General features: G+C 41.9%; 1 protein-coding gene across 1 annotated transcript in view; it reads right to left on the reverse strand.

The window, feature by feature from the left end:
- ZBTB38 (zinc finger and BTB domain containing 38) overlaps positions 1 to 8,856 on the reverse strand; it is a 157,750-nt gene extending 148,894 nt beyond the window's left edge. The window contains exon 1 of the mRNA XM_033212464.1: positions 8,670 to 8,856. The gene's annotated coding sequence lies outside the window, so the exon portion shown is untranslated. The remainder of the gene's footprint in view (positions 1 to 8,669) is intronic.
- Positions 8,857 to 10,105: the final 1,249 nt, after the last annotated feature.

A 10,105-nucleotide genomic window follows, 5' to 3' on the forward strand; every position in this document is an offset into this window, starting at 1 on the left:
TGTCCCCTGGGGCCCTCAAAGGCCTGCTAAGGATTTTACAAAGGAGCCAGATCTCTAACCCCTTGTAGAACTCACTGTGGCGCTTCAATCACTTGTGACCTCTTAAGACCCAAAATGCAAACTTCTAGAATTTAGATGGTCTTGGCAAGTTCGTTAAGAAACCCCTTTCTACAGGACAGGTATTTTTTTCCTGGTGCCATGTAAAATGTCCACACTTGTTCTGTATCCTTCCTTTTCTGATGAGTTCTCTGTGCCACTGAATGTCGGGTATGAATTTCCCCTAGCTTATCAATTAGGTGTAGAAACAGTAACAGTAGTTTCCAGTAGTTTTCAAATTTTCAGCACAGAAACTTTTTTCTTAAGCTAATGTTACTTGAAACCTCAGTACAGAAGAGATATAAGCAGAGCTGCCCTCTGGTTTCTTCTTTCGGCATCTCTCCCCCACTCCATCTGCAGGCTCTTCTAGAAGCCAAGGATGCCAGGAACAAGCATTCAGGGCATTGCTCAGGGCGGCAGATCGTTTCATCCTTATCTAGAGCAAATATCATGGAGCACCTGTTACATATTATAGCCCCTGCCAAGCTCTAGAAATACAGCAAAGTACAAGACACATCCCCAACATAAAGGAGAGGTGGCTGGGTGAGAGCCTGTGCCAAGTTTGGAGGTGCGGCTAGGGCTGTGGGGCTCAGAGCTGAGAGGAGTTGCCAGGGGCTAGAGTAGTTGGGGAAGGGGCCACTGCCACCCGGCATGTGGGACTGGAGCAGAATTTCCTTGGGTTTACATAAAAAGAGAAGGGGTGCATACAGACAAGACACAGACAAGAGGAGAAACGTGAGCAAGGGTGGAACTGTCTGGGCGCACTCAGGGAATGGCCAGCTGATGAATTTGGTTGGAGTAGCAGGGCATTCTCAGTGAGAAAATAGGAAGAGGCCAGAGTTTGAATGACAGGCTAGGAAAATTCAACTCATTTCAGAGGCCATCAAGAGCCCTGGATTATTCAACTTAGGAAAAAAAGCATTAGGAAGAAAAAGAAAAACAAGATAAGCAAAAAAATGAGACATCAAGCTGCTCAGCTGTGGTGTTTGACGTGGATCTGCAGGAAAGGCGAACGGTCAGAAAAGGAAACATTGGTGGCACAATTCCCCACTGCTGACCCTCTTCCCCAAAGGGTCACACGTCTTCCAGACTGAAGACAAGCGCGTTATCTTCCACTTATTTGTCAGGCATCAGAAAGCACAGTGACTCATTTGAAGTCCCCAGCCGAGGACTCCCAGGGGCCCTGACTCACAGGCCTTCCCAGAAGAATCCTGTCCAAGCACATATGCGTGATCACCAGACACTTGTTCATCGGCTGGTGAAAGCAGCCGCCTGGCCAGGTCAGTGCTTCTCAGATCTTTCCTCTTCTGCTCAAACCCATGAACAGGAAACACCTAACTCTCTCCCAGCCTCAGGCTCAGCCTCAGCTTACTATGACACACTTGCAGCCAAAGGAATCCAGAGAAGAATGGCCCCATGTTGAAGCCTCTCCTAAAACCAGCAAAGTGAACACAAACACCTACACAAAAATACAGTAATTCCTTCTCATTTGTGTGTGAGCAATAGCAAAAAAAAACAAAAACAAAAACAAAACCCAAACACAGTCATTCTTGAAGCAGGCATGAGCATCAGTGCTATACAGGTGAAAGCTGTACTCAGGCTACAAACTTCCATGGGGACAACAGTGTAAGACATTCCCTCATTGGACACAATTTGATGGTGACACATTAGGGCTAGCCAGCTCTGTCTCTGTCTCTCTCTCTCCTACATAATCAGTAGCCTGAATCTGTCCAGTAGTAGACTAGAGTGAAACAGATTCTCCAGGTGGGAACACAACAAGGGACTTTACCCAACCACCCCAGAGCTCTTAGGCATGTTATTCCATAAGGCACATGTTCACCTGTGTCACCCATTGTGTGACGCATGCTCCAACAGAAGAGTAAATGAGATATTTAGAGTTGATGTCATGACTCATGAGATGGAGATGGAATTGAAGATCTTATAAGCAAAAGTTTAAAGAGATGCTGCTAGTAATAAATAATACTTGAGCTGACAGGAGAACTCTACGTATATCTTCTCTTTGATCCTTATAAGGATCTGGAGACATGGGGAAAGTACATGTCCATTTTCTGTTGCTTATAACAGAATACTTAAAACTGGGTATTTTATAAGGAAAGAAATGTATTTCTTATAGTTATGGAGGCTAGGAAGTTCCAGGTTGAGAGGCCACATCTGGTGAGAGCCTTCTTGCTGGTGGGGACTCTCTGCAGAGTCCTGGGGTCCTCACACGGCAAGGTTCTCTTCCTCTTCTTGTAAAGCCACCAGTTCCCCTCCTGTGATAACCCATTAACCATTAATCCATGAATGGGTTAATCCACTTATGAGGGCAGAGCCCTCATGATTCAATCACCTCTTAAAGGCCTCACCTCTCAATACTGCCCCGTTGGGGATTAAGTTTCTACGTGAATTTTGAGGGGAGCATTCAAACCACAGCAGTGCATTTGGGCAGGGCGGCAAGAACAGAAGCTTAAAGAGTCTGAGTGTCTAATACAAGGTCCCTGAACAAGGGAGGGCTTGGACACCCTCTCATCCTGGCCCTCTGGTTTCAGAGGCTGTGTTCTTTCCAACAACTCCACCAGGTGGATGAGAATGACATCATCAGAAAAGGGACACAGAGGGACAAGGACAGCCACCGTACATCCTCCATCAGTGGAGGAAGGCTTTCTGGCAAGTGGGTTGCAATGGACTTCCCAGCACCTTGCTCAGAATTTCCAGGAATCTGTTCCCAAGGCTCTGGGGGGCAAGGGCAGAGGACGTTCCATGGTACCCTTAGTCAGGACAGCGCATCAGCTGCAGCTGCAGCCAGTGACTCAGCACTGATGGGAAAGCCGTCAGCTGGAAACCGGACCAGACACACTCCCTGAGGCCACTGGCTATAGTCAACACTGGACACGTACACCTCCCAGTGCCCATCACGACTCCAGAGGAAGGAACTCTTCAAAGAACCTCCTGGTGACTGTGCTGCCTTTCTTCCACAATAAATATGTCATCTCTCCTTCATTATTTTATATGTATAATACACACAAAAATATACATGAATTATATATAATATTATTATATATAGATATATAAAGTTTTTTATAGAGGCAAGGTCTCACTATTTTGCCCAGGTTGGTCTTGAACTCTTGGGCTCAAGCAATCCACCCACCTTGGCCTCCCAAAGTGTTGGGATTACAGCCATGAGCCATCGTGCCTGGCCACTCTTCATTATTTTTCTATTCCAACTAGTTTTCTAAAATTTCTAATTAAAAAAAATCCAAACAGTACCAAAGGCTGTAAAATGAAAAGCAATAGAGGTTGAAATATAGGATTCTAGTTATTGACACATAAATGTAATGCAGTATCTGGAAACTTCCATTTTTACAAGATGAGAAAATTAACCTTCCATTTCTGCTCTCCTCCCCTGTCCCTAAACTCTGGGTTCCTTGATATCACTGCTACATGGCACCACGTTTTATAACTTGTATGTCTTGCCCTAGAAATATAATTCTTTGTGCTTATATACCTTGATTCTTAAAATTAAAAACAAACAAGTAGCATGTGTAATACTCTGCTTGTGGTAGTATTATTCTTTCCAGAGGCAGGTGGAGACCCTCAAAGAAGAATGTACAGTCATGAGTCATTAAACGTGTGCTGCTCTGAGGGAAATAAGTTGGGAGAAGGAAGTGGGAAGGGATGGAGTGATGTACTGAAGTTATTTTTCCTGAGCATGTTGAAGGCATTTCTCTAATTCCTATCATTGAATGGCATGAAGGATGGGAGGAACACAGTCAAGGACCTTCCTTCACATACTTATCTGTATTTTTGAGCACTGGCCATGTGCTGGGCACTATGCTAAGTGCTTAAGAAGCACATAAAGAATGGTTCTCACCTTCAAGGGGAAGACAGGAAAACCAGTGTGCAGAGAGTAAAAGCTCCAAGGAGGCAGGGTTTTTTTTCTTTTGTGGCTTGTTCGCTGTTGTATTTGTAGTATTCAGACTAGCCAATTATTAAATGAATGAATGAGAGCAACGGCAGAGCTATGCATGGCTGGGGGATGGGGAGACAGGTAGGGGAGGAGCACCTATGACAGCACTCAGGAGGAGGCCTGGAGGGCTCAGAGAATGCTCCCAAAGAGAGCTTGGGTTGAATTTTGAAGACCAAGTAGGAGTAGGACATGGGAAAAAAGTGGGAAGGGGAATCCCCAGTAGTTTGGTGGAAGCAGAAGGTGAGTTTGGGAAAGGAGATGAAGAGGGAATGACGAGGGGAAAGAAGGGCCTTGTGTGCCAGGCAGAGAAGCCTAGCTACATTCCAGGGGTGACAGAGTGCCTCGGAGGGTTGTTAGCAAAGGAGTAGTGTGGTTGAGCTGTGTTTTAGAGACACTCTGTGTGGGTAGTGTGGGGATTACCTGGGGGCTGGAGGAGTCTAGGTAGGGGCTCTGTGATGAGACATGATAAGAAGCTGGCTAAGGTGCTGAGGTTGGAGGGAAGGGCCTAGACCCAGGAAACATTTAGGAGGTAGAGTGTGCACAGTTTGGTAGCTGAGGGGCTTTCTGGGATTGACAAGAAGTCCAGGTTGAGTTTCTGATCTGAGTAAACTAGGGGATGGTGACATCATTCACAGAAAGAGAGATTAAAAAAAGAGCAGTGGCTTCAACAAGTTTTGAGGAGGTGCTTGGTGCCACTGCAGATGTGTTGTGCATGTGGGATATTCAAATGGGGATGACTCTAGACAAGTGGATCTATCTCTAGATCTGAGACTTATTGGCAAGTAAGTGGTAGATGAGGCTGAGGACAGAAAAATGTAGGGTATTACGCACATGTATGAGAAACACTACCTTTAAGCACGGATAGACATAGAAGTCCACGAAGGAGACTGGGAGAAGGTGAACTGGAAGAGAGGGTGTCACTGTTTCTGTGCAGTGGTGTGTGAACAAATGAATGATGAATATATGTGTATGTGAAATGATGAATTAACCTTCCTTTCCTCCTGGCTTTCCCATCTTGAACTTTAAGCATTAGACTATACAACTAGAATCTTTCCCCATTAATCTTGGTGCAGTAGCCACCAGAGGCATGACCTAGTTCTGCATGTGGTTATCAAGTTTCTCAAGGGTTTTCAGGAAAGATTGGAAGACACAGAGTCTCAGTAGTTTTCCAACCAGTAGTTTCTCTGGCAATTAGCTTTATATATTTTTAAAATAAACTTTATATTTTGCAGTAGTTTTTAGATTTTGAGAATTGACAAGATAGTACAAAGAATTCCCATATACCCAATACCCAGTTTCCTCCATTATTTGTGTATTACATTACTGTGGTGCATTTCTTATAACTAACAGGCCAGTACGGATATAGTATTATTAACTAAAGTCCAAGCTTTATTCAGTTTCCTTAGTTTTTAACTAGGGTCCTTTTTCTGTTCTAAGGAAGCATCCAGGTGACCACATTCCATGTGGTTATCATGTCTCCTTAGGCTCCTCTGGGCTTTGACAGTTTCTCACGCTTTCCTTGTTTTCTTGATGACCCAGATAGTTTTGAGAAGTGCTGGTCAAGTATTTATAGAATTTTCTCCCATTTTATTTTGACATTTTTCTCATGGTTGGACTGGGGTCATGGGTTTGGGGGAGGAAGACCACAGAGGTAAGGTGCTGTTCCCATCACATCATATCAAGGTACAGACCATCAACATCATCACTGCTGATGTTGACCTTAATCGCCTGGCTAAGATAGTGTTTGTCAGATTTCCCTTTTTCTCCCTTTCCATGCTGTACTCTTTGGAAGGAAGTCTGTGTGTGGCCCACACTTAAGGAATATGGAGTTATGCCCCCACCTTCTTGAGGAAAGAGGCAGTTAGCTTTTAAAATCTCACCCTGCCTTTTCATTTGAGGAGAACATCTCCTCAGCTTCTTTTCCTGCCTTTCAGACACCCTTTTAAGAACACACCGGCCTGTCAACTATAGAGTCTGACTTTATAGGGACCTTTTATGGGACTTAATATTTCTAAATGTGTCTAAATACACACACCTCAAAAAAACTACATCACAAGATTTTAAAATGCAGGTAAAATGACTTCCCTTTGGGCATGGAGGTCCCCTTTGAAGCAGGCCTAGAAGGATGCCTCCTTGTCCAGGGGTCTATCTGGCAAAGCCTCACCCTTTGTCTGCTCTGCTGGTGCCACGAGTGAGCCTGGCCTAACTGCAAAGTCAGAAATAAGTGACACCACCCTCCTCAAGAGGGAAGAATTAGAAAGGAAGTACTTGGAAAGAATAATGATGCAGAAGATATTTTCATTGTATTATAGATAAATAAAGTCCTACTTTGTTTCAAAAACAACACTTTGTTCCTATAAACCAAGAGTATCACTGTAAAAACACAACATGATCAGAGATTGGATCATTTCAAAGAGAATTAAGGCACAGAGTTTCACACCAAGACTGTAGAAAAGAGGATTATTATTTAAAGATACTGAAACTCTAACAAGAATAATTGTCATGTGAGTTAGGAAACATAGTACTTGTATCTTAGCACAATAAATTTTTACAATTTAATAAAACATTATTGCACTCTGATAAGATAAAACCTTAATCCCCCTGCTTTGTTTCTCTCCCGTGGCTGTTTCCTGTCCCCTACCCTGCTTCCCTGCAACCCCGCTGCCTCTCCATGGGTTGGGAGGAGCAAGGAGGCAAAGCACATTAACTGTTTTTCTCTCATTCTCTTTTCCTCCTTATTGCCTGGACTTTGAAGTTCAATGTCATGTAAACATTAACTTGCTTCTTAAATAAAGCTGCAAAAAGCAAACTGTAATCTGAGCATATGATTTACCTCAACATTTTCCCATGAGCTCTAAGGATTCTGATTTCTTCTCTACCATCATGTCCCCGTCTCATAGAGTTACTTTGAAATAGTCTTAACTTATCATTATTATTGTTATTACTTTGGTATTGACATGTTTTCCAAAGAATGCCTCTTCGAGATGATTTTAGATAGCAATATTCACTAAGTTTTAAAAATGTTGTTACATTTTTTTTTAATTAAAGAAAAAACATGTTAAATGGCAGCACAGGTGGCAAAAGATGGGGCAAAAATTATACTGGCTGAAGTTTGGGACTCTCTGAACACTTTCATTAGTCAGTTTCACAAGTAAAACTGATTGCACAGGTAAAGCCTTAATCATCTTATTCTAATTTTAGGAATAATCCACAGCAGCTAAGATGGTACATTTATTTGTTTTGCTAGTCACCAGCCATCGTCTGCTTATATTATCAACAGTGTTTGTTGGTTTGTCTTTTTTACAGTTGTGCTAATCATGGTAATCCAAATTAGTCTAGCAAACACTTCAACTCACCAAACTCTATGCTTCACTCATGCAGTCTTTGCAAAACTGGTGTTAAAAGGAAGAGTTTTCTGAATTTGCCTTGGAGATGTTTTTATATTTTCTCCTAGGTTACATTTTATTTTCCCCAAATTAAGGAAGTATACAAATATAGTGACTTTTCCTAACCTTGAGAACTTTAATATATGTTGCTACCTGCGTTGCTGAAGAAAGAATCCCTTAGTCTTAACAGCCTGACTCTGTACAAACTATATTTAATGACTCCCCTTCTATCTCCACTGTGGGTGGGTTCTTTTGCCGTGAACAGTGTATGTCATTTAAAGTTGGCTTGCTGGACCTGAAGTGTGTCAATGTATGATCTCAAATAAATGAAAGACTGATACTTAAAAAAATGCTAATTTTCTTAATTTTTTCCCCCTGCACTGAGCTGTTTTTCCTTGACACACAATTAAATAGTTTTGAGCCTTTCCTAAATTACTGTGTGGTTAATTTTGCTCAATGGCAGGAAAGTTAGATATTTGTAAATTTCCTCAGTGTATCATTCCTGATTAGCTGATCTTTTCTAAATATCAAATGGACCAGTTGCAATCAATTCTATCACCACCATGATCAGCTTGCATTTATCCATAAGACATCTGTTTGTACACCAAAATAAAGTTCTTCACTGTTTTAATTTGCTTTTGAGAACTGGCATAGACACAGAACAAATGGCTGATAATGTTACAGAGTTTTGAATTTATCTTAAAATATGATCACTGCTGTTTACACCTAAGTTTCAAAGAATACCTTTTTTGTTGTTATTCTGCTTGTCTGCTATTATTTTATCTTTATATACTCTTCATTTTACAAAGTAACTTCAATTGCTTTATTGATTCCAGATAGCAGGGATAATACACCCAATTAACTTTGAAAACAAGACTGTTATCATCACATGATTTCTGAATAATACATTAACACTTTTTACATTCATACCTACTCTCCAATCCCTTTTTCGTTCTCTTCTGCCCTTCTTTCCTCCTGTCTGTCTTTTCTTTCTTCAGCAATTATTTATTGAGCATCAACATGTCAGGCACTATGCTAGATGCTGGGGAATCAATAATAGATAAACTCTTGGTCTCCATGAAGCTTATTCTATTGATTTAAAATCTTTCCTATCTGTTTGTTCCAAGGGTCATTGAGAGAAAATACACTAATGGAATTCACGGGAAAGAAAGCAAACATAGAGAGCTTTCACTAAGTTGGAGAAAAAGTATGTCACCAACCTTTAGCTGTTGCAGAGTAATCTTCTTTTCAGGCTCTGGCTATATCAACAGTTCCTCTTTTCCCCAAGAACTGGCTCTGGAAAGGGCATTCTTCTTTCTCTAGCATAAATAACCCTGGGTGGGAATGTTTAGATGGATACCAGTTGGATGAGACCCAGGGCAGCAGGAGAGGCCTCCTAGAAAACTCAAATGCCCACATTCATTTGGTAGGGCTGCCCGAGGCCTTGGCTAGAGGGCCTCTGTAGACAGCCACAAATGCACAGGAAAAATTGGGGAAAATCAGATAAAGGCAAACCATTAAATGACACATGTACAGAAGGGAAACAGTTAAGAATTAACTCAAATTAATTTAAGGCTACAAGAGCAAGTGGTGCAATGGCTTAGTTAATAAGAAGCTAGTCTCTAAAGCTATGGCTTTTGAGCCAAATGACTAAGGGCCTTCAGAGCTACCAACAGGCAGGTGGTTGGACAAAGGGACCTATCACAGAGAGAATCACAAATCATTATGGGGACTAGGAGTATGCACAATGGATGGAAACAGATTTGTTCACACATCCATCTACCCATATATATATCTATTACTATTGATTCAGCAAACGCTTGTTGATTACCACTGTTCTAGGTGATGGTGCTGGGGATACAGCAGTGAACATGCCCTCGTGAAGCTTAAAATTCAGCAACACACAGGGGGCTTGTTGAAAAATCAACTGGAACGTAGATAGGGATTATACAAAGAAAAAGACAATGTTGAAACTTGAATCTGCCAAGTTTGGCTAGTTTCTTTGGAATACCAGGCTCAAAGAACCTATCCCTTCAACTTTTCACTAGTCTGAAGTTGTGCCCCTTTTTTATCTTTCTCTCAGCTCAGCAAGACTATATAAGCATCCACATCTTTAGGCTCAGGCTCATCTATACTGAGGCCTTCAGTCCTGCCCTAACAGGAAACATGAAACCCTTGGATGTCTGCACTTGCCTAGGAATCAGCTTCTTGAATTTCAGATTTCTTTATGATTTTTGACCTCTAAAAATTGAGCTCAAGTTCCTGGCTTTCCCGGGCTCAATATTTACCCAATGTCCTTTGCTTAACTGATATCCATCCATCTTCATGACCCCACTCAAATATCTAACCCGAAGAACTGGAGTTGGGGGTGTAACAGCCCATTCAGAATGTGTAGGAAGTGCAGTCAGTGGACAGAGGTGAGTAAACGCAAAACTGAGATGGGTTAAACACCTGGAGGCCAGATCAGGAGGTATAGATCACAGGCATCATAGTTTATGGAGAACACATTTCTTCTAGAAGACGGTACCAGACATTTTTCATGCTGTATTGTGATTTGAAGATAGTTTAGTGGTGAGAGTAAGGGGCTTCTTTGCAAATAAAATCAGGGAAAAGACTATTTGTTAATTCAGACAAAACAGAAGAGTACAGGACAAAT

Source organism: Trachypithecus francoisi, unplaced genomic scaffold (genome assembly GCF_009764315.1).
Source record: "Trachypithecus francoisi isolate TF-2019V2 unplaced genomic scaffold, Tfra_2.0 Lachesis_group0, whole genome shotgun sequence".
Taxonomy (NCBI): domain Eukaryota; kingdom Metazoa; phylum Chordata; class Mammalia; order Primates; family Cercopithecidae; genus Trachypithecus; species Trachypithecus francoisi.